This window comes from Pongo abelii, chromosome 5, assembly GCF_028885655.2.
Source record: "Pongo abelii isolate AG06213 chromosome 5, NHGRI_mPonAbe1-v2.0_pri, whole genome shotgun sequence".
Classification (NCBI taxonomy): Eukaryota; Metazoa; Chordata; class Mammalia; order Primates; family Hominidae; genus Pongo; species Pongo abelii.
This window is the reverse complement of record NC_071990.2, coordinates 116,697,330-116,723,054: the sequence shown is the minus strand read 5'-3', so window position 1 is coordinate 116,723,054 and position 25,725 is coordinate 116,697,330. Positions and strand designations below refer to the sequence as shown.

At 37.0% G+C, this 25,725-nt stretch overlaps 1 long non-coding RNA gene across 1 annotated transcript in view; it reads right to left on the bottom strand.

The window, feature by feature from the left end:
* LOC129059792 (uncharacterized) overlaps positions 1–20,286 on the bottom strand; it is a 75,607-nt gene extending 55,321 nt beyond the window's left edge. Inside the window, exons 1-2 of the long non-coding RNA XR_008525879.2 lie at positions 20,087–20,286; positions 7,608–7,713 (exon numbers count right to left, since the gene is read on the bottom strand). This is a non-coding gene — a long non-coding RNA (uncharacterized LOC129059792). The remainder of the gene's footprint in view (positions 1–7,607; positions 7,714–20,086) is intronic.
* Positions 20,287–25,725: the final 5,439 nt, after the last annotated feature.

The following is a 25,725-nucleotide window of genomic DNA, read 5'->3' as shown; positions in this document are numbered from 1 at the left end:
ATGCACAAACTACTGTTCATTGCTTGCTGCCCCTTCTAAGTGCCAAGCACTTTTCAGAACACATTATATTCAGCATCTCTTTTAATCCAAAATAGGAGGTGGATCATATTAGCCCCATTTTACAGATGATGAGGAGATGGTTCAGAGATAGTAAGGATATTGCTAAGGAAAGCTGGCTGGTAATTTGTACAGCCAGGGCTTGACTTGATGTGTCACTCTAGCATCTCCGCTGTAATCACTACACTTTGAGACTCTCCAATGCAAAGGCTGTAGAATCTACTGATAACTTCTGCAAAACTGTTTGTAGAATACCTGAAGCATTGGTTCCTTTTTATTTTGTCTAAGTCAATCATTTAGACAAATTACGGCAAAATTTCTAAACTGTGTACAAATTGTCATTTATGTCATATATTTGCTTAGCAAAAGGGATTATCAATTTTGAGTATTTCTAGTTTTTTTCTATCATACCAACTAATTTTCTGTGCTTTTATTTGTGATGAGAGGCACAAATAAAACAGACTAATACACATCATATCACTGACATTCCAGGACAAGAATACAAATGCAAGTCCACATACTATATGCCAAACATTCATAGCTAAAAATGGAACTACCAAAATGTTGAGTAAAATGTTTTACCTCCTTGCCTTCATAATGATTTTTAAAAAATCAAAATACTATGATTATATTACCAAACATTGGAACATATTTAGAAATCAAAATTGAATTTTTATTATGCATGTCTTACTTTCTGCTGATGAGTCTGCAATTTTAGCTAAATGGAGACACATATAATTCTTTAAAGTCTTATTTATTCTTTAAAATTAATGTTCCTTTTTATTTCAGCAAAATCAGTGATTACTTAATGAAGATTTCAAATAACTTGTGTTCTATTGATGATATAAATGGTTAAAAATTATTTATATTTAAAATATACAAGCTTTGAATATACTTTTATAGAAATGTAATGTTAGTATGAAAACTTGAAAAATTTAAACTATTTTCAGATATATTCAAACTTACTTTTCTTCTAAAATATTTCAGCAAATCTAGTAATCCAATAATAAATAACCAAAGTTAAAGTTTAATTATTTAAATTTAGCTACATTTTTAGTTTAATTTTTAAAATATCTGAAATCTTATATTTTTGTGGAAAGAAAACTTAGAAATTCTCATGTTCAATGTCCATCTCCTTGCTAGTGTGAAGAATATAAACCATACTCTAAGCATGTTACATTTAGGCTTACATGGACATATATTTAAGAGTGAAAGACTTTTTAAACAGTGCTAAATATTCCTCAGCTGCCATGGGAACTTGTAAAACAGCACTAATTCTGAGTACCTTTGGAAACATGAATTGAAACAGATCTTCAGCAAGAAAATGAGTGCTCAGCTCGTCTAGGAATGATTCTGTTATATTATAGACCAAAGCATCATGCTATCTGAAAGAAAGGATTTTGCAATTTAACTAAGTTTGCTTTTCTCTTACCAAAGTGCATATGCTGTTCCAATGTTCTCCATACTCCATAGCAGTGTCAGCATCCTTTGACAATGTCGGCAACATAACACACAAACCTTCACATCATTCAGACATGGTGGCCTTTGGTTTTGAAGACAAAGCATAAGATGTGAAAAAGTGTTTCCCTAGAGTCTGAGAATCATGTTTGGGGTTATGGGTTGTTCTGAGTTGATGCTGAACACCAAAACCTGAGAGTCAGAGTCCTTAAAGCATGAATTGTTTTTGTGCTTGTTACATGTGGTTCCATCCAAATTATGGGGCTCATATGTAAAGGTGGTACTGATCAACCGCCCATTACAATGTAAGCTTGTTAAGAACTGAGACCTTATGTTTTTTTTGTATCCACAACATCTTGCACAGAGAAGGCCCTTAAATATTGGCAAATCAAATAAATAAATGACCTGGTAAACCTTAGGACTTGGGGCTTTTAACATCTCACATTTTTGTAAGACGTAGCACTTATAACTAGGCTTACATGCTCACATGTTCCACTTGGTTGTCTGTATAGCAGTATAGCCATAAGTGAAGTGTTATTGCAGACTTTTGGACATCTCTTCAATCCAAAACCTTCCTCTATTTTGTTAAATATCCTTTGGAGGGAGAAGTTGAGAAGAGATACTGAGGAAATCAAACAACCACCCTGTAAAACTAGTAATTACCTTTTGTCCACAAACCTGTAAAGCTACTGAATCTTATTATTTTTTGGAGGGGTAGTACCAGTGAGTTCACAGCTGTATTCAATCAAAGCAGATGTTTTCAAAATGTGAAGACAGTACTGCTATAAGCATCCTCTGATTTATGGCTAAGTGGTTAGTTTTCCCCTTTTTTTACTGAATTACGAAAACTCTCATTCATAAATACATGGCATATTAGTCTGTTCTTGAGTTGCTATAAAGAAATACTTGAGGCTGAGTAATTTATAAAGAAAAGAGATTTAATTGACTTACAGTTCTGTAGCCCATGTAGGAAGCATGGTGCCAGCATCTGCTTCTGGGGAGAGCCTCAGGAAGCTTCCCATCATGAGGGAAGGTGAAGAGGGTGCAGGCATATCACATGGTGAGAGGGAGTAAGAAAGAGAGAACTGGGGAAGGTTCAGACTCTTTTAAACAACCAGGTCTCAAGACTGTAAACTAACTAAGCAAGAACTCACCAATCAGCAAGGAGATGGTGCTAAATCATTCAAGAGAGATCTGCTCTCATGACCCAATATCTCCCACCAGGCCCTACCTCCAACACTGGAAATCACATTTCAATATGAGATTTGGAGGAGAAAAACATCCAAACCATATCATATGGGAACTCCGTTAGTGACATATGTGAAGAGTCAAAGTCCCTAATTGGACCTCTGATGTGCCTAATTGTAGGTGGAAGGTGTTTTTCTATTTAAACTCTCTCATTTATTTTTTGAAAATCCGAAATTGAGAATAATCTGGACATCTTGTAAATAGTTCAACAGGTTGGGATTTAGAGGTGTCAGGGGTAAATTCCAGTGGTGATTTCACAGAAACTCTACAAAGCTCATTCCTCTTTTTTCATGTAAAGAATACTAAGGCTTTAACTGATGGGGTAAAGAGATCATTAAACTCTTTTATGAGACAAATGTTTTAGAATTTCATTACCTGCCAAGATGATGGTAGTAAGGAGTTTGAGATCATCAAATATGTGGTCTATGTGATAGTGGATCATGTCTCTCCAGAGGCCCTATTCCCAGAAATAAGGAAGCAAGAATGTTTCATAGTTATGTGGTTGAGTGGACTGAATGAGATTGAATAGGAGTTCATTGTTATGACATTGTACCTAGACTCAAAGGGCAGAATTTCCTTTAAAATGCCCAGCGATTTTCTGAACCCTATGCAAGGCAGACTAGGTTAAGATGGGTTTTTGCTCTTGCAGTCTCTGAAAGCCTAGCTTCTCATGTTTTTCTAAGTTCCTGATGCACTGATTTCTGGATTTTGCCAGTCATTACAGGCCACAATGCAGAAGGAGGGATTCCCAGGTGGCACTGCTAGGACTTTCATCCTGATGGTTTGAAGCCATTCTTCAGGGGATTGTCAGAGACTCTATTGGGGCTCTATTGCAGAAGTACTGGACTGGGTTGGTTTATTGCTGGCATAGGCAGGGCATGACAAGATGAGAACAGGGGTCAAGCTTGAATTGTGGGCTCCTGTATGTAATCTAAATTTCTTTTTAAAGGATGCACCATATTTCCAAGTTTTATAGGTTTTCTTTAAAATGTATCAGGGTAGTTTTCTCTAAAAAGAATCGGTCAACCTCTCTGGAAACGGGTTCAAAGGTAGCTTCATTCTAGTCTAGGCTCTCAAAAAGGAGATAGAATAGGATGGCTTTACATAACATTTATCTATTGCCTAAACTGACATATATTATTCATATTATTTCATCAACTTAATATTAGTGAAGTGTCCAATAAGTGATGGCTATTGGTCTAAGCACTATCATGTTTTGAAAAGTGCCCTTATGAAGGTATTCATGGAGTGTTGTTGGTACAGACAAGTGAGACACTATAAGAACATCAGGAAAAGTGACATTTGGACTAATATTTGACAATTATGTAGTCATTCACCAGGTGAATAAAGGGCTAGAAAGGCTTCTAGTAAGATAAAGCAGCAACAATGTCAATGAAGTAAGAAAGAATATGTGGCATGGATGCAGCTGACTACAGCCGGACAGAGGTTGAGGACGTGGAGAGCGCTGAGAATTCATAGGGGTCAGATCATGATATCAAAGGAGCCACTGAAGAATGTCATGCAATTGAAACAAAGATAGATCGGGATTTTTAAATAAAAAGTCTGGCACTGGCAGAAAGATGGAAAATAAGTTGGAGGAGGGAAAATTGAGTATATTAGGGTTCTCCAGAGAGAAAGATCCAATAGGATATATGCACACATTAAAGGGAGTTTATTAGAGAGAATCGGCCCATACGATTACAAGGCAAAGTCCCACGATAGGCCATCTGCAAGCTGGGGAAAAAGAGAAGCCAGCAGAGGCTCAGTCCAAGTCCGAAAGCCTCAAAACCAAGAAAGCTGACAGTGCAGCCTTCAGTCTGATGCTGAAGGCAGGAGATCCCCAGGGGAGACCCGGAGTCCAAAAGCTGTAGAACCTGGAGTCTGAAGTCCATGGGCAGGAGAGAGGAAGAAAAGCTTGTAACAAGGGAAGAGAGAGAGCAAGAAATGCTGCGAGCTGCTTATCCCCCTTCTTCTGGCTGCTTTGTTCTTACCCTGCTGGCAGCCAATTGGATGGTGCCTACCCACATTGGAACCTCTTAGAGTCTACCAAATCAAATCTCAATCTTCTCTGGCATCACCTTCCCAGACACACCCAGAAACAATACTTCACCAGCCATCTAGGCATCCTTTGATCCAATCAAGTTGACACATAATATTAGCTATCACATCGGGGTAGAAGTTGAACTGTTTGCTCAGCTTTCCAATTGAGAGAGGATGAAGGAATAGACTGGCAGTAGGCATAGAGAAGAAAGAATAAATATGTAAGACATTAAAATGGCAGGATAGACACATCTTTATTGTTGACTGGATATGAAAGGTTTGGGAGAAAGATTTAAAGGTTACTCTGGTACCTTTGGCATGCCTGTTTGGCATTTCCCAAACTAACTGCTCACATGCCCTGGGGTACCATCAAGGACTCACAAGATCCTGTACAGTATTTTCAATGTTTGAGGGAAACACAGCAATATATGTAGGGCACAGAATAAACTACTAGCTTGAGATAGTTCACACATTTAATCTTAGATTGTGCTCCATTCCTTTCAATGATGTCATATTTTTGTGTTTTCAGTGGTTGTGATAAAAATCAAATATTACTAAAAATAAATGCAGAATAACAAATAAAGGTAGACTTGTACACCATGACTCCAAGGTTTGAGAAGTTGCACAGAGTAGCATAGGCACACGTTCCATTAACAAGTAACTGTGGTTAAGACTGAATAAAAATGTTATCTTTTAGATTTATTTCCATTATTTTTTCAAACAGCTACTAAATTGTTAGGACCAATCCATTTATTAATTTGTTTGGACCTAATTGATTCATAAATAGAATTGTTAAGTACTTCCTTTATTTTAGATTTGGTGGTGAACAAATATTGAGACATTAAAGGCACCATGAACTCAGACTGTTTAAAAACCTCTGGCCTAGATGGTTTCAGGAGACAGCCAGAGAGAATGCTGTAAAATTGACCTGTGCAGATTATGAGGATACAGGGTACAATGAAATGTCCAAACTGTGTGATTGCTAGCAAGGGGAGGAGTAGGAGCAGTAGTCAGTTGTTAGAAAACAGAGATTAATATGGGGATAAAGGTAATACCCACTACTACATGTTGAGTACTCACCCTATACCAACCACAGCGGTGATACAGGTCAGTAGGCATTATCAGTCTCAATCCTCCCAGCAACCATGGAAGCTATGATTATTATCTCCTGATCAAGACAGCTTTAACTTTCCCCTCAGCTTGACAAAATTGTAGACAGGCTTCTTTCTGACTCTAAGCCCCTAATGTCCCTTTTTTTTTTGAGCATTTAAAACTTTAAATTGTAGAATCATTTTCTGCCTCTTTCAGATATAAATCTTCTTCCAGCCTCTTGCCAGTTTTATAACTCCAGAATGTCTTTCTCCAGGATGTGGGAGCTAATCTTTTGAAATGTAATCAGGGAAGGAGATATTGCCTCTATCTCCTAGTCTCTGTGGGATGGTGGGTACCTAATTTTCATGTGCCAATTAACAAACTCAGATGGCCTTATCACATTAACCAACCTCCACAGTTTCCTCCAGTACTTTTCCATCAGCTCACCTCAAGGCTTAAAAACCCCCTACCTGTTTCAGAGGAATTAACCTTAAATTATTTCTTCTATTTCAATAGTCTTGAATAAAGTCTTCTTTGCTTAACTCCATCAATGCAACTTTACTTTGACAGTCACCATTTTACAGATATGGAGCTGAAGTTTATAACTTGCTGAAACTTACACAGCTAGTAAATGATGGAGATGAGTTTCTAACCCAGGTAACCTGAGTTCAGAGCCTAAGGGCATAAGGTATGGTACAGGTTCACTCTTGAAAAGAAGCAAAAGCATAGGTTTTCTTAGTTGAGACAACAGAATTTGGCCTTTTGATAGTTTCAGGTTGGTTGGGTCCAGACACCAGACATCATCGTTATGTCGGCCAGGGAATAATATGTTCCTAAAACCACCAACATGAATTGTTACTAAACTTTCATGCTTTCCAAATTTCCAGTAAGTAGAAGCAAGAAGAATTCTAAATTGGGGATGGGGTTAAATTCTAGATAATATGGAAACAGCAGTCCAAAAATTCTTAGTATTGGACTAAAAACTCATAGAGCTAGAGACTGCAGTACACATGAACAAGAGTCCAGAACTTAGAGTCAGAGAGACTCAGTTCACGTGACAGTTCTGTCTGGGTACCAATTATGAGATTATAAACATAAATCACTTATCACATAGTATCCACTAAAAAATATATAGACCAAAAAAAGTCTGTTTTGATACCTATGTTTATTGTCTTAATAAGAAATGTCTAGATTCCTGCTGTAGCTATAGCTTCCCCTGGCTTTAGAGTGTTTGTTTAAAGAAGCATGTTTATACTATATAATTTGTTGTTTTAGATGGAAGGTTTATGTGGCGTTGCTTGAACAGTAATGAGTTTGCTTAAACGACGCTGCATGACTGCCATCCTTTGGGACGCACAGAAAATGAGCCTCTTGTGAGTCAATCTTAGCAACGAAAAAATTTACAATAAAATTGGCTTCCGCTTTGTGTGCAGTTAATATCCACTCGTACAAGGTAAGCTGATACAGAATATCAGCATGGGTTCTCACCAGGGAGGCCCTCTTGAGACTTGTAAAATAAATGATCATTACTGTCATGCCCCAGTGGTATCTTTTTTCATTCCAAGCTGAAACTCCATTTTGACATTACAATGTTTTCTTATGCAAATTGTAACTATCAGCTTTATATTGCAAGGATCTATTTCTCTGCAGGTAATAGTAGTACATTTTCTAGAAATACAGGTTTGGGTTAAACTTCCTAAGTGCTCTCTTACCATTTAGGCAAGTATGAATCTCTCCCTCCAGCTTGGCTCCAGGTAACCATGATAAAGCAGCAGAAGATAAGAGAAGAACAATAATTCACTTTGATCCAGGTGTTCACTGGTTTACGGCAAATTTGGAAAATAAGAGAGTTTCAATTAATTGCCATCTCAACTGAATAATGAATCCAAAATGTTGGATATCTCTGCAAGGAATTCTACTGAGATTTTTAGTGCATAAAAATGACTACTGCCTGTTTTCTGTACTAGTTAACTCCTGAACAAGGTAGTGAGACTTGGCTCTAGCATAGGGTTGAGTGAGTTAGGTGAACCAAACAGATTATACTGCTTTGATTTTTTTTCTTATCTATATATTTCTGAATTTGGGAAATTAATCGGTGGGAATAAAATAAAAGATGTAAGTCAGCCTTTGCTCATGACTCATTTCATTCACTAATAGCTAAGAATTAGGCTTATGATATACATAAGTAACCTATATGGTAAGAAAGTGAATCACATTTATGAAAGTGACTGATTTCCAGTATGGATAATAGTTTTGTTTAAAAAGAAAGTAATAAACACCAACCCAATAAACTTTCCAACCAACTAACAATCAAACAATAACAAATAAATAAAATAGCTGAGCATACTTAGTGAGAGTTTGATTTTGTGTTTCTTACTCTTAATCTCAGAGGGGAGAAACAAGTAATTCCTAGTTGTTCTGGTGCTATAGGCATGTGGATAAGTTCATTCATTTAGCTATCGTGTTCTATGTATGTAATTGCATGATTCATTGGACCCTAGCGGATTTAAAAGGTTTCTTATGGCCAAGAATTGACTTGTCCACTCCTACCTTTCACTCCTTTTTGTTTTTTCACATTCTAGATCTTAAAATAAAAGTTGAATTCCCTAAAGTTAGCATCGTCTTTTTCACATCTAAATTGCTGAGAATAAAATAAGTGGAAGTTGATGCTGATCATAATAATGTTAATATAGCATATTACAAATTCCCTGTAGGTGTGTGTTATGGCTAAATTCATTTGACCCACATTTAATAATACAAAAATTATTTTAACATTATGATACCTCTATATAAAACATATAAATAGGATGTTACGTTTTGAGATTCATGACAATTCTGGCCTGCCCATGAATAAGGAGTGTCAGATTTGGCAAGCTCTGTAATGATATATCCCTCTGTATCTGAGATCTGAACAGTTGGAAGCACCTAGAGAGAAGAAAGATGTGTCTGATCCACCACTGAGACAATGAAACTGTCCTTAACTCTGAACTGTAAACTAGCATATTTTTGTAAGTATGTGTGTGCATGTATTCATGGCATAGAATTAAATTGTGAACATTGACAGTGGAAGCCTGAATGTCCTCTGAATAACTCTGCTTCATGCTGCCTCATGTTTTATGCAGATTATGCTTTTTCTGGAATTGCCATTGCCAAACTACATTAAATTTTAATACACTTAGGAACAATTGGATTGTAAAAATTACTGTTAATATCATCATGTTTATGTAGAAAAAAATTCACAAAACTTTGAACATTTTCAAAACAGACATGGGGAAGAGGAGTAGTTTGAATGATAGTAGAGAAAAAAAATGATTTCTTTTTTCTTTTTTTTTTTTTTGAGATGGAGTCTTGCTCTGTCACCCAGGCTGGAGTGCAATGGTGTGATCTCGGCTCACTGCAACCTCCACCTCCTGGGCTCAAGTGATTCTCCTGCCTCAGCCTCCCGAGCAGCTGGGATTACAGGTGCCCACCACCACACCCAGCTAATTTTTGTATTTTTAGAAGAGATGGGGTTTCACCATGGTGGCCAGGTTGGTCTTGAACTCCTGACCTCATGATCTGCCCACCTCGGCCTCCCAAAGTGCTGGGACTACAGGCATGAGCCACTGCGCCTGGCCAAAAATGATTTCTTTTAGTCTAAATAAAATACCAATGGGGGCTTGGTGTTAAAACCTAGGCCAATCCTTTGCAATAAGACACATTCAGGTGGCAATCTTTATTTTTGTTAAAGTGAGCTTAGGGGCTAGTCAGTCTCTTTAGGCTAAATTTGTCTCCCTAATATATATAGAAATTTTCTGACTAAAGAAAATATACTATAATTATACAATGATATATGATAAATTATGTAACCTATTAACTGTATATTTTACATATCTTAGTAGCTCTTTGTATACTTTCTATATTTGATTTACAGTAGAATGAGTACTGATATTGAAATATTTCTTGTAGAGATTTTCAATTCCCATGAAAATTTCATAAATGTAAGATTTTTTAATACCATTGTCTTAGATGCATAGACTATCCTAAAAAGCTAATGAAAACAAAATTATTTTTAGATAATTTCCTAGGAAATTCTGGATATAATAATAATAGTAGTAATAATTAAATATATAGTAAATTAAAATGAAATGACTATTTTCATCTTTCACTATTCACTCAAGAAAGTTAGTGGAATTAGATAATTTAAAGAGACTAGGAAAGGCTTATTGAGTTTTAAGGTTTATATATAAGTGAATGTATTGGGCTAAAGAAAAACACACTCTGCAAAATATATGAATATTAGAACCACTGTAGATGGTCTTGGATAGATTTGTTGCTTCTTGCTTGCTTTGTTAAACAGTTTATAGTTATTCACAGTCTTTAATATTTATACACACAGTATTTCTGGCAATTTCATTCCTTCCTGTAGATCTGAGTTTCTATTTGGAATTATGCCCTGTCGCCTGAAAAACTTCCTTTAGCATTTTTTATATTGAAGGTCTGCTAAATAAATTCTATCAGTTTTTTAAAAATATAACAAATTCACTTTTGATAGATAATTTTGCTAGATAAAAAATGTTGGTGAAAATGTTTTTTTCTTCTGTTAATGCTTTTTAATGTTATTAAACCATTGTCTTTATACCTACATTGTTTATGATGAGAAGTTTCTTTACACTTTATCTCTGGTCTTGTACATGGTAACCTTGCATACAATATGTCATTTTAATCTGGATACTTTTAAGATTTTCTCTTTACCTTTATATTAAGCAATTTGTCTGTGATGTGCTTTAGTATGGTTTATTTCATAGTATTCTGCTTGAGATAAACTGGACTTTTTGGAACTGTAGGTGAAGTTTCTCACTACATTTGGAATCCACTATTTCTTCAAATGTATTTTTTTTTTTTTTGAGATGGAGTCTTGCTTTGTCACCCAGGCTGGAGTGCAGTGATGTGATCTCGGCTCACTGCAAGCTCCGCCTCCCGGGTTCAAGCCATTCTCCTGCCTCAGCCCCCTGAGTAGCTGGGACTACAGGCACCCATCACCACACCTGGATAATTTTTTGTATTTTTAGTAGAGATGGAGTTTCACCACATTAGCTAGGATGGTCTCAATCTCCTTACCTCATGATCTACCCGCCTCGGCCTCCCAAAGTGTTGGGATTACAGGCATGAGCCACCGCGCCCAGCCCAAATGTATTTTTTTCTATCCCATATGCTCTCCTGAGCTTCACTCATGTTATTGCATATTATGAGTAATTCATTCATTATATTCATTATATTGCTAAGTAGTATTCCTTTGTATGAATGGATGTACCACAATTAGTATACCTATTCACCAGCTGACAAACTTTTTTTTCTTTTCTTCAGTTTTTGGCTGTTGAAAATAATCCAGGACTAAAGGGAGAGAACTATAAAATGCCCTGTATTTTTTTCTTTTAAGAAAGAAAAAAAGGAAGAAGGAAGAAAGAAATCACTGTTTCAGAAAGTTTATGATCCCCCAAATTTTGTATGACCAAATATCAAAATACTTTAACAAAAAATTGAGACTGCCTTCCTCCAAATATTGTTTTGAATATATTTCATTTTGGCCTACTAGATAGTTTCACAGTCAAAGGAAAATCTTGTAACTCTATTCTTTAATTTCCAAATAATATTCTATGGGATGTAATTCAATATAAATTAAATTTTCGTTACTTCATTTAAAGTTTGCTGTAGAGAGCTGGGTTCCAAGATGGCTGAATAGGAAAAGCTCTGGTCTGCAGCTCCGAGTGTGATTGATGCGGAAGACAGGTGATTTCTGCCTTTCCAACTGAGGTACGTGGTTCATCTCATTGGGACTGGTTGGACAGTGGGTGCAGCCCATGGAGGGCAAGCTGAAGCAGGGTGGGGTGTCGCCTCACCCAAGAAGCACAAGGGGTCAGAATATTTCCCTTTCCTAGCCAAGGGAAGCCGTGACAGACTGTACCTGGTAAAATGGGACACTCTCACCCAAATCCTGCACTTTTCCCATGGTCTTAGCAACTAGTGGACCAGGAGATCCTCTCCTATGCCTGGCTTGGCAGGTCCCATGCCCACAGAGCCTTGCTCATTGCTGGCACAGCAGTCTGAGATTGACCTGCAAGGCTGCATACTGGTGGGGGGAGAGGTGTCTGCCATTGCTGAGGCTTGAGTAAGTAAAGAAAGCTGCCAGGAAGCTTGAACTGGGTGGAGCCCACCGCAGCTCAGCAAGGCCTACCGCCTCTATAGATTCCACCTCTGTGGGCAGGGCATAGGTGAAGAAAAGGCAGCAGAAACTTCTGCAGATTTAAACGTCCCTCTCTGACAGCTCTGAAGAGAGCAGTGGTTCTCCCAGCATGGCATTTGAGCTCTGAGAACAGACAGACTGCCTCCTCAAGTGGGTCCCTGACCTTGGGTAGCCTAACTGGGAGACACCTCCCAGCAGGGGCTGACAGACACCTCTTACAGGCAGGTGCCTCTGGGACAAAGCTTCCAGAGAAGGATCAGGCAGCAATATTTGCTGTTCTGTAATATTTGCTGTTCTGCAGCCTCTGCTGGTGATACCCAGGCAAATGGGGTCTGGAGTGGACTTCCAGCAAATTCCAACAGACCTGCAGCTGAGGGACCTGACTGTTAGAAGGAAAACTAACAAACAGAAAGGAATAATGTCAACATAAACAAAAAGGACATCCACAACCAAACTCCATCTGTAGGTCACCAACATCAAAGACCAAAGGTAGATAAAACCACAAAGATGGGGAGAAACCACAGCAGAAAAGCTGAAATTCTAAAAACCAGAGAGGCTCTTCTCCTCCAAAGGATCACAGCTCCTCGCCAGCAACAGAACAAAGCTGGACGGAGAATGACTTTGATGAGTTGACAGAAGTAGGCTTCAGAAGGTCAGTAATAACAAATTTCTCCAAGCTAAAGAGGCATGTTCTAACCCATCGCAAGGAAGCTAAAAACCTTGAAAAAAGGTTAGACAAATGTCTAACTAGAGTAAACAGTGTAGAGAAGACCTTAAATGACCTGATGGAGCTGAAAACCATGGCACGAGAAATTTGTGACTCATGCACAAGCTTCAATAGCCAATTCAATCAAGTGGAAGAAAGGATATCAGTGATTGAAGATCGAATTATTGAAATAAAGCAAGAAGACAAGTTTAGAAAAAAAAGAGTAAGAAGAAATGATCAAAGCCTCCAACGAATATGGGACTATGTGAAAAGACAAAATCTACGTTTGATTGGTGTATCTCAAAGTGGTGGGGAGAATGGAACCAAGTTGGAAAATACTCTTCAGGTTATTATCCAGGAGAATTTCCCCAACCTAGCAAGGCAGGCCAACATTCAAATTCAGGAAATACAGAGAATGCCACAAAGATACTCCTTGAGAAGAGCAACCCCAAGACACATAATTTTCAGTTTCACCAAGGTTGAAATGAAGGAAAAAATGTTAAGGATAGCCAAAGAGAAAGGTCGGGTTACCCACAAAGGGAAGCCCATCAGACTAACAGCAGATCTCTCGGCAGAAACTCTACAAGCCAGAAGAGAGTGAAGTCCAATATTCAACATTCTTAAAGAAAAGAATTTTCAACCTAGAATTTCATATTCAGCCAAACAAAGCTTCATAAGTGAAGGAGAAATAAAAACCTTTACAGACAAGCAAATGCTGAGAGATTTTGTCACCACTAGGCCTGCCTTACAAGGGTTCCTGAAGGAAGCACTAAACATGGAAAGGAACAAATCATACCAGCCACTTCAAAAACATGCCAAATTGTAAAGACCATTGATGCTATGAAGAAACTGCATCAATTAACAGGGAAAATAACCAGCTAACATCATAATGACAGGATCAAATTCACACGCAACAATATTAACCTTAAATGTAAATAGGCTAAATGCCCCAATTAAAAGACACAGACTGGCAAATTGGATAAAAAGTCAAGACCCATCAGTGTGCAGTATTCAGGAGACCCATCTCACATGCAGAGACACACATAGGCTCAAAATAAAGGGATGGAGGAAGATCTAACAAGCAAATGGAAAGCAAAAAAAAAAAAAAAAAAAGCAGGGGTTGCAGTTCTAGTCTCTGATAAAACAGACTTTAAACCAGCAAAGATCAAAGAGACAAAGAAGGCCATTACGTAATGGTAAAAGGATCAATTCAACAAGAAAAGCTAACTATGCTAAATACATATGCACCCAATACAAGAGCACTCAGATTAATAATGCAAGTCCTTAGAGACCTACAAAGAGACTTAGACTCCCACACAATAATATTGGAAGATTTTAACACCCCACTGTCAATATTAGACAGTGGTCAATGAGACAGAAGGTTAACAAAGATATCCAGGACTTGAACTCAGCTCTGGGCCAAATGAACTTAATACACATCTACAGAACTCTCCACCCCAAATCAACAGAATATACATTCTTCTCAGCACCACATAGCACTTATTCTAAAATTGACCACGTAATTGAAAGTAAAGCACTCCTCAGCAAATGAAAAAGAACAGAAATCACAACAAACTGTCTCTCATACCACAGTGCAATCAAATTAGAACTCAGGATTAAGAAACTCACTCAAAACTGCACAACTACATTGAAACTGAACTACTTGCTTCTGAATGACTACTGGGTAAATAATGAAATGAAGGCAGAAATAAATAAGTTCTTTGAAACCAATGAGAACAAAGACACAATGTACCAGAATCTCTGGGACACATTTAAAGCAGTGTGTAGAAGGAAACTTATAGCACTAAATGCCCACAAGAGAAAGCAGGAAAGATCTGAAATCGATGTCCTAACATCACAACTAAAAGAACTAGAGAAGCAAGAGCAAACAAATTCAAAAGCTAGCAGAAGGCAAGAAATAACTAAGATCAGAGCAGAACTGAAAGAGATAGAGACACAAAAAACCCTTCCAAAAATCAATTAATCTAGGAGCTGGTTTTCTGAAAAGATCAACAAAATTGATAGACTGCTAGCAAGACTAACAAAGAAGAAAAGAAAGAAGAATCAAATAGACGCAGTAAAAAAATGACAAAGGGGATATCAGCACCAATCCCACAGAAATACAAACTACCATCAGAGAATACTATAAACACCTCTACGCAAATAAACTAGAAAATCTAGAAGAAATGGATAAATTCCTGTACACATACACCCTCCCAAGACTAAACCAGGAAGAAGTTGTATGTCTGAATAGACCAATAATAGGCTCTGAAATTGAGGCAATAATTAATAGCCTACCAACCAAAAAGCATCCAGGACCAGATGGATTCACAGCCGAATTCTACCAGAGGTACAAAGAGGAGCTGGTACCATTCCTTCTGAAACTATTCCAATCAATGGAAAAACAGAGAATCTTCCCTAAGTCATTTTATGAGGCAAGCATCATCCTGATACCAAAACCTGGCAGAGACACAACAACAAAAAAGAGCATTTTAGACCAATATCCCTGATGAACATCGATGCAAAACTCCTCAATAAAATACTGGCAAACAAAATCCAGCAGCACATCAAAAAGTGTATCCACCACGATCAAGTCTGCTTCATCCCTGGGATGCAAGGCTGGTTCAACATATGCAAATCAATAAACATAATCCATCACATAAACAGGACCAGCGACAAAAACCACATGATTATCTCAATAGATGCAGAAAAGGCCTTCAACAAAATTCAACAGCCCTTCACACTAAAAACTCTCAATAAACTAGGTATTGATGGAATGTATCTTAAAATAATAAGAGCCATTTATGACAAACACACAGCCAAATCATATTAAACGGGCAAAAGCTGGAACAATTCCTTTGAAAACTGGCACAACAAAAGGATGCCGTCTCTCACCACTCCTATTCAACATAGTGTTGGAAGTTCTGGCCAGGGCAATCAGGCAAGAGAAAGAAATAAAGGGTATTCAATTAGGAAAAGAGGAAGTCAAATTTTCTCTGTTTGCAGATGACATAATTGTATATTTAGAAAACCCCATCGTCTCAGCCAAAAATGTCCTTAAGCTGATAAGCAACTTCAGCAAAGTCTCAGGATACAAAATCAATGTGCAAAAATTACAAGCATTCCTATACACCAATAACAGACAAACAGATAGCCAAATCATGAGTGAACTTCCATTCACAATTGCTACAAAGAGAATAAAATACCTAGGAGTATAACTTACAAGGGATGTGAAGGACCTCTTCAAGGAGAACTGCAAACCACTGCTCAACGAAGTAAAAGAGGACACACAAAAAAATGGAAGAATATTCCATGCTCATGGATAGGAAGAATCAATATCATGAAAATGGCCCAAGATAATTTATAGATTTAATTAATGCTATCCCCGTCAAGCTACCAATGACTTTCTTCACAGGATTGGAAAAAACTAATTTAAAGTTCGTGTGGAACCAAAAAAGAGCCCACATTGCCAAGACAATCCTAAGCAAACAAACAACAACAACAACAACAAAAACAAAAAAAAAAAAACAAAGCTGAAGGCATCATGCTACCTGACTTCAAACTATACTACATGGCTACAGTAACCAAAACAACATGGTACTGGTACCAAAACAGGTATATAGACCAATGGAACAGAACAGAGGCCTCAGAAATAACACCACACATCTACAACCATCTGATCTTTGACAAACCTGACAAAAACAAGAAATGGAGAAAGGATTCCCTATTTAATAAATGGTGCTGGGAAAACTGGCTAGCCATATGTAGAAAGCTGAAACTGGATCCCTCCCTTACATCTTATACAAAAATTAATTCAAGATGGATTAAAGACTTAAATGTTAGACCTAAAACCATAAAAACCCTTGAAGAAAAACTAGGCAATATCATTCAGGACATAGGCATGGGCAAGGACTTCATGAGTAACACACCAAAAGCAATGGCAACAAAAGCCAAAATAGATAAATGGGATCTAATTAAACTAAAGAGCTTCTGTACGGCAAAAGAAATTACCATCAGAGTGAACAGGCAACCTACAGAATGGGAGAAAAGTTTTGCAATCTACCCATCTGACAAAGGGCCAATATCCAGAATCTACAAAGAACTTAAACAAGTTTACAAGAATAAAACAATCCCATCAAAAAGTGGGAAAAGGATATGAACAGACACTTCTGAAAAGAAGACATTTATGCAGCCAACAGACACATGAAAAAATGCTCATCATCACTGGTCATCAGAAAAATGCAAATCAAAACCACAATGAGATGCCATCTCACACCAGTTAGAATGGAAATCATTAAAAAGTCAGGAAACAACAGATGCTGGAGAGGATGTGGAGAAATAGGAATGCTTTTACACTGTTGGTGGGAGTGTAAATTAATTCAACCATTGTGGAAGACAGTGTGGTGATTCCTCAAGGATCTAGAACTAGAAATGCCATTAGACCCAGCAATCTCATTACTGGGTATATACCCAAAGGATTATAAATCATGCTACTGTAAAGACACATGCACACATATGTTTATTGTGGCACTATTCACAATAGCAAAGACCAACCCAAATGTCCATCAATGATAGACTGGATTAAGAAAATATGGCATGTATACACCATGAAATACTATGCAGCCATAAAAGGATGAATTCATGTCCTTTGCAGGGACATGGATGAAGCTGGAAACCATTATTCTGAGCAAACTATCACAAGGACAGAAAACCAAACACCATGTGTTCTCACTCATAGGTGTGAATTGAACAATGAGAACCCTTGGACACAGGGCAGGGAACATCACACACTGAGGCCTCTTGGGGGTTTGGGGAACTAGGGGAGGGATAACATTAGGAGAAATACCTGATGTAAATGACAAGTTGATGGGTGCAGCAAACCAACATGACACATGTATACCTATGTAACAAACCTGCACGTTGTGCACATGTACCCTAGAACTTAAAGTATAATAAAAAAATTAAATTAAAAAAAAGCTTTAAAAATAAAAAAATAAAGTTTGCTGTAGATATACAGTTTGGTGATTTTGATCTATTTTTGTTAAAGAACAGCAGAAGACATGATTTTTAGTGTTTCTAGTGGACAGGTTAAGGTGACTTCCTGCCTTTTATTTTCATAGTAAATGTTTTTTTCCAAGGTCAGAGATGATACTGGTGCTCTCCTGTGTTTCTGCTATTAGGTGAGGATGATAAATTTGGCTTTCATAACCATTCTGAGAGAGTGCTTGCCACCAACATATTTGCATTATAAATGGAAGGTGTTTTTCTAGGAAGCGAGTTTCTAGGTTTGGCAAAAAAAAAAAAAAAAAAAAAAAAAAAAAAGCCTTAGACTCCTCAGCCTTAGCTGTGGCACTATTAGTCTTCTTCTGGTTTCAAGTCAAATATTGTAGAATTTTCCATAAGGTATGTAGCAGATTGAAACCTGTTAGTTTCATGAGGTAGTTAACTTTTTGGTTTGTGGATCAGTTTCAGTTTTTTAAGAGTTAAATAATAATAATGTATATACATATTAGGCCATTTCCTTTGAATGTTTCAGAATACATTCTAGACTTTGCATGATTAATCTACACAAGGAAAAAAGAAAGGAACAGAGGACTTTTTAGAAAATTCTAAACAAATAAGAAACAGATAATTAATTCAGTGTCCATCTCCCTTCAATTTTGAAATAGTTATGATATGCAGTTGCCACAAATTACTGTCATGGATGGCAAAATGGTGTTTTGGTCAATAATGGAATTCATATACGATGATGACCTCTTAAGATTATAATATTGTATTTTTTTCTGTATCTTTTCTATGCTTATTCTTAAATACTCAAATACTTACTATTGTGTTACAATTGCCTATAGTATTCAGTAGAATAACATGCTGTAGAGGTTTATAGCCTAAAAGCAATAGGTTGAACCATATAGCCTAGGTGTAAAGTGGGCTATACCATCTAGGTTTATGTAAGTACACTCTATGATGTTAGCACACAGCAAAAGTTGCCTAAAGATGCATTTTTCAGAATGTGTTTCCATCGTTAGGCAATGCATGACTGCATATTAAAACAGCTTCTTCGTCTCCTCTGCACTGCTCATCCCCTCCCTACACCCCAATCCTGTGCCATTTAAGATTATTAGTATTAAGAATAAAACTTCTTTTTTAAAATTACTGCTTTTTTCTTTTACTATTATTTTAAATTTAAGGGTATGTGTGTAGGATGTGCGTTTGTTACATGTGCCATAGTGGTATGCCGCACAGACCATCCCATCACCTAGGTATTAAGGGCAGGATCCATTAGCTATTCTTCCTGATGCTCTCCCTTCCTCCTCCTCCCACACCTGACAGGCCCCAATGTATAACAAACAAACAAACAAAAAACCCAGCATATCAAAGAGCAGGAAGAAATTTACTCTTGTTTGTGAGTGTGAAATGGAAAAAAAGAGAAATTAAATGACCTTTGATAGGATTTTGAAGACCTCTGTAAAGACAAGGGAAGAGAGAAATTCCAGGCACAGGGAGGAGCATATCAAAAAGTTCAAAAGTGGAAAGAAATGTATGCTGTGTTTAGGGATATATTATTAAGTCTCTAGAATGTTAAAAAAAAAAAAAAAAAAAAGAGAAACATGCAGCAATGTAGAAGGCCAGAAAAACAATGATATGTAGGGCAAATCCAGAAAGGCCTTTTGTGTTAGCCAATATACCTGTAGTGGACATAAAATCCAAGGAAGTGCCATGACTAGTTATGGATTTTAGGTAACAGAATCTGGAGCATTGTGTAGAATAAAGTGCAAGCTGAAGGAAAGGAGCCTGAGTAGCTGGAATTAAAAAGTCTAGGCATGAGATAAGGATGGTTTATGTAGTGGCCACAGTGATGAAGAGAAGGAAGAGAATTAGCAGATATATTTTAAAGGATTTATATCATAACTGGGGTAAGAATCAGATAGGGAGGGTCTAGGTCGATTCCCACTTTTTTGTCTTGGATGTGTGAGAGTGTGGCAGCATTGTCAGATATATAGGATGGAGCAGGAGACTGACTTTAGAGAAGCAATATAATGGTACTGTTATTTGTAGATCTTTACTTCATTGTCTTTCTTTCTGGAGAGAACCTATGGCAACCATAAATCTGGGTTTGTACAGGACTGTCCCCAGTTTATACCCGTTGTCTCAGGTGCTGATTAATAACTGATAAAGTATATGGTCACGTTAGCTGTGATAGAATGCTGCATTGAAAATGATTTTTCTTTTATCACTTGGAAAGATCTTACTTTTGAATTTACCTGTTCATCTTTAAAAGTCAATGGAATGCAGATTCTAAAGCCATTTTTGTTCTTGTTCCCAACTTTCAAGACAAGCTCATTCTTCTGAAGTCAAACTAATTGACGCTTCTATTCTCTCAAATCACTTGGTGAGCACCTCTGTCAGATTCCGTACCACATTGTATTATAACATATATAATGTTAGACCACTGACTGTCATACAGAAGTGCTCAATATATATTTTTCATCTTACATGTACATTGATTGTTCTTATATATGGGTATTGTGATGTCATAATTGATTGCAAAGTTAAGAGATACATTACGGCAGGGCATGGTGGCTCATGCCTGTAATCCTATTACTTGGGAGGCTGAGGTGGATATACCACTTGAGCCTAGGAGTTTGAGACCATCCTGGGAACCACAGTGAACCCCTCTCTCTGAAAAAGTATAGAAAAATTATCTGGGCCTGGTGGCACGTTCCTGTATCCCAACTACTCGGGAGGCTGAGGAGGGTGGATCACCTAAGCTCAGGGGTTCGAGGCTGCAGTGAACCATGATGGCACCACTGCACTCCAGCCTGGGCAACAGAGTGAAACTCTGTCTCAACAAACAAAACAAAACAAAAAGAGATACATTAGGAAAGATGATAAAAGTTTTTCTGAGATTTTCTTGGCTATTTTCTGTTAAAGAAAGCTATTATAGGCAAGGAGTTTGGAGAATTTTGAAATTATTTGAAAAAAATGCTGGGGATTTGGATACTATGTCCTAGGCTCCTCTCTTACTAAGCAGCTATTTTGGAGACTAATGTCTGTGACTCTTAATTTTATCATCTGAAAAATGACTTTGATTTTCTATTATAAAGGTTGTTATTTGTGTCTACTGACATAGTAGATTGTCACATTGCACAATGAAAAAGAGGATATGCAAATATTTGTTGTTATTATATTACAGCTATTGATATTTTATGTTTGTAATGATAATATGTTTCCTTTGCAATGTCAATTTTCTTTAACACTGAGGTTTTTTAACAACTTCCTAAATTTAGAGAATGGAAGCATAATTATTAGAAGAGGCTAACTGGGGAAAAAAACAATGAAAAAAGTCTTAACTCTGATTGATGAAAATGAGTCAGTTTCTATAGCAATGATATAGAAGGACATGTGAATTTTATTAAAATCTCATGCTTTTTAAGTTTTTTATATAGTATCCTCATTAAAATAAAGTGTTTTCAAAGTAAAGTGATATGAATACTTTATACCCATATTAAAAAATGTAAAAACTGGGAAAAAAATGACGAAAGAAAAATTATCTAGAAATTACAAAGATAAAATGGAAACAAAACTACTAACTCAGAACCATTGAGTTCAGGGTGTTCATAGAGATAAGAATTACTGGTATAATTAGCCCAAAAGTCAAAAAGGAAAGGAAGCATTGATTTGAATACTTTGCAAGTTTATCATATTTGATTTTAGCATTGATTAAGCCTTCACAATGCACTCAACAGGGGATTGAGAGTTACGAAGTAAATATTAAAAAACTACTATAGCACACTATTCCCAAGAAAATCAATATACTGAAGAAAAATGACACTAAGGTAAATGTACACAACACACACACAGGTACACATTATATTAATACAGTTTGATGTTCTGAGAGTAGAAACTTATTCATGTGATTTTGCATATATATTTATATACATAAATATATGCTTTAGAAAGTAAACATGACATATACATTCATTGTGAATATTATATTTAAAAATTGCTGCAAAATTCAAACACTAATATGATACTACTTAAAAAATGATATAAAGAAATAAAAAATCTTTTAATCTCACAGAATCTAATCCACTGAATAAAATTAGTCATACATACATAGACATATATATTTCTTGAATTGAAAGAGAGTAGAAATTAGTTATGAAGTCAAGCCAAAAAGAATTTTAAAAATTATTAAAAACACAGAATATAAAATTTTATGAATTTGAATAAAAAAATAGATCTATATGTCCTGATACATAAGTATGCATTTGAGATATGAAGTGAAAAAAAATCACATCAAACAAGCATAAGCTCTGTATTTGTATGCATAATCTTTTTTTTTTCTTTATTATTATTATTATTATTATTATACTTTAGACTCTATGGTACATGTGCGCAACGTGCAGGTAAGTTACATATGTATACATGTGCCATGCTGGTGCGCTGCACCCACCAACTCGTCATCTAGCATTAGGTATATCTCCCAATGCTATCCCTCCCCCCTCCACCCACCCCACAACAGTCCCCGAAGTGTGATGTTCCCCTTCCTGTGTCCATGTGTTCTCATTGTTCAATTCCCACCTATGAGTGAGAATATGCGGTGTTTGGTTTTTTGTTCTTGCGATAGTTTACTGAGAATGATGATTTCCAATTTCATCCATGTCCCTACAAAGGACATGAACTCATCCTTTTTTATGGCTGCATAGTATTCCATGGTGTATATGTGCCACATTTTCTTAATCCAGTCTATCATTGTTGGACATTTGGGTTGGTTCCAAGTCTTTGCTATTGTGAATAATGCCGCAATAAACATACGTGTGCATGTGTCTTTATAGCAGCATGATTTATAGTCCTTTGAGTATATACCCAGTAATGGGATGGCTGGGTCAAATGGAATTTCTAGTTCTAGATCCCTGAGGAATCGCCACACTGACTTCCACAAGGGTTGAACTAGTTTATAGTCCCACCAACAGTGTAAAAGTGTTCCTATTTCTCCACATCCTCTCCAGCACCTGTTGTTTCCTGACTTTTTAATGATTGCCATTCTAACTGGTGTGAGATGGTATCTCATTGTGGTTTTGATTTGCATTTCTCTGATGGCCAGTGATGGTGAGCATTTTTTCATGTGTTTTTTGGCTGCATAAATGTGTTCTTTTGAGAAGTGTCTGTTCATGTCCTTCGCCCACTTTTTGATGGGGTTGTTTGTTTTTTTCTTGTAAATTTGTTGGAGTTCATTGTAGATTCTGGATATTAGCCCTTTGTCAGATGAGTAGGTTGCAAAAATTTTCTCCCATTTTGTAGGTTGCCTGTTCACTCTGATGGTAGTTTCCTTTGCTGTGCAGAAGCTCTTTAGTTTAATTAGATCCCATTTATCTATTTTGGCTTTTGTTGCCATTGCTTTTGGTGTTTTAGACATGAAGTCCTTGCCCATGCCTATGTCCTGAATGGTAATGCCTAGGTTTTCTTCTAGGGTTTTTATGGTTTTAGGTCTAACATTTAAGTCTTGAATCCATCTTGAATTGATTTTTGTATAAGGTGTAAGGAAGGGATCCAGTTTCAGCTTTCTACATATGGCTAGCCAGTTTTCCCAGCACCATTTATTAAATAGGGAATCCTTTCCCCATTTCTTGTTTTTCTCAGGTTTGTCAAAGATCAGATAGTTGTAGATATGTGGCATTATTTCTGACGGCTCTGTTCTGTTCCATTGATCTATATCTCTGTTTTGGTACCAGTACCATGCTGTTTTGGTTACTGTAGCCTTGTAGTATAGTTTGAAGTCAGGTAGTGTGATGCCTCCAGCTTTGTTCTTTTGGCTTAGGATTGACTTGGTGATGCGGGCTCTTTTTTGGTTCCATATGAACTTTAAAGTAGTTTTTTCCAATTCTGTGAAGAAAGTCATGGGTAACTTGATGGGGATGGCATTGAATCTGTAAATTACCTTGGGCAGTATGGCCATTTTCATGATATTGATTCTTCCTACCCATGAGCATGGAATGTTCTTCCATTTGTTTGTATCCTCTTTTATTTCCTTGAGCAGTGGTTTGTCGTTCTCCTTGAAGAGGTCCTTCACATCCTTTGTAAGTTGGATTCCTAGGTATTTTATTCTCTTTGAAGCAATTGTGAATGGGAGTTCACTCATGATTTGGCTCTCTGTTTGTCTGTTATTGATGTATAAGAATGCTTGTGATTTTTGTACATTGATTTTGTATCCTGAGACTTTGCTGAAGTTGCTTATCAGCTTAAGGAGATTTTGGGCTGAGACAATGGGGTTTTCTAGATATACTATCATGTCATCTGCAAACAGGGACAATTTGACTTCCTCTTTTCCTACTTGAATACCCTTGATTTCCTTCTCCTGCCTAATTGCCCTGGCCAGAACTTCCAACACTATGTTAAATAGAAGTGGTGAGAGAGGGCATCCCTGTCTTGTGCCAGTTTTCAAAGGGAATGCTTCCAGTTTTTGCCCATTCAGTATGATATTGGCTGTGGGTTTGTCATAGATAGCTCTTATTATTTTGAGATACGTCCCATCAATACCTAATTTATTGAGAGTTTTTAGCATGAAGGGTTGTTGAATTTTGTCCAAGGCCTTTTCTGCATCTATTGAGATAATCATGTGGTTTTTGTCTTTGGTTCTGTTTACATGCTGGATTACATTTATTGATTTGCGTATATTGAACCAGCCTTGCATCCCAGGGATGAAGCCCACTTGATCATGGTGGATAAGCTTTTTGATGTGCTGCTGGATTCTGTTTGCCAGTATTTTATTGAGGATTTTTGCATCAATGTTCATCAAGGATATTGGTCTAAAATTCTCTTTTTTTGTTGTGTCTCTGCCAGGCTTTGGTATCAGGATGATGCTGGCCTCATAAAATGAGTTAGGGAGGATTCCCTCTTTTTCTATTGATTGGAATAGTTTCAGAAGGAATGGTACCAGCTCCTCCTTGTACCTCTGGTAGAATTCGGCTGTGAACCCATCTGGTCCTGGACTTTTTTTGGTTGGTAAGCTATTGATTATTGCCACAATTGCAGCTCCTGTTATTGGTCTATTCAGAGATTCAACTTCTTCCTGGTTTAGTCTTGGGAGGGTGTATGTGTTGAGGAATTTATCCATTTTTTCTAGATATTCTAGTTTATTTGCATAGAGGTGTTTGTAATATTCTCTGATGGTAGTTTGTATTTCTGTGGGATCGGTGGTGATATCCCCTTTATCATTTTTTATTGCATCTATTTGATTCTTCTCTCTTTTTTTCTTTATTAATCTTGCTAGCGGTCTATCAATTTTGTTGATCCTTTCAAAAAACCAGCTCCTGGATTCATTAATTTTTTGAAGGGTTTTGTGTGTCTCTATTTCCTTCAGTTCTGCTCTGATTTTAGTTATTTCTTGTCTTCTGCTAGCTTTTGAATGTGTTTGCTCTTGCTTTTCTAATTCTTTTAATTGTGATGTTAGGGTGTCAATTTTGGCTCTTTCCTGCTTTCTCTTGTGGGCATTTAGTGCTATAAATTTCCCTCTACACACTGCTTTGAATGCATCCCAGAGGTTCTGGTATGTTGTGTCTTGGTTCTCGTCGGTTTCAAAGAACATCTTTATTTCTGCCTTCATTTCGTTATGTACCCAGTAGTCATTCAGGAGCAGGTTGTTCAGTTTCCACGTAGTTGAGCGGTTTTGAGTAAGATTCTTAATCCTGAGTTCTAGCTTGATTGCACTGTGATCTGAGAGATAGTTTGTTATAATTTCTGTTCTTTTACATTTATTGAGGAGAGCTTTACTTCCAAGTATGTGGTCAATTTTGGAATAGGTGTGGTGTGCTGCTGAAAAAAATGTATATTCTGTTGATTTGGGGTGGAGGGTTCTGTAGATGTCTATTAGGTCCACCTGGTGCAGAGCTGAGTTCAA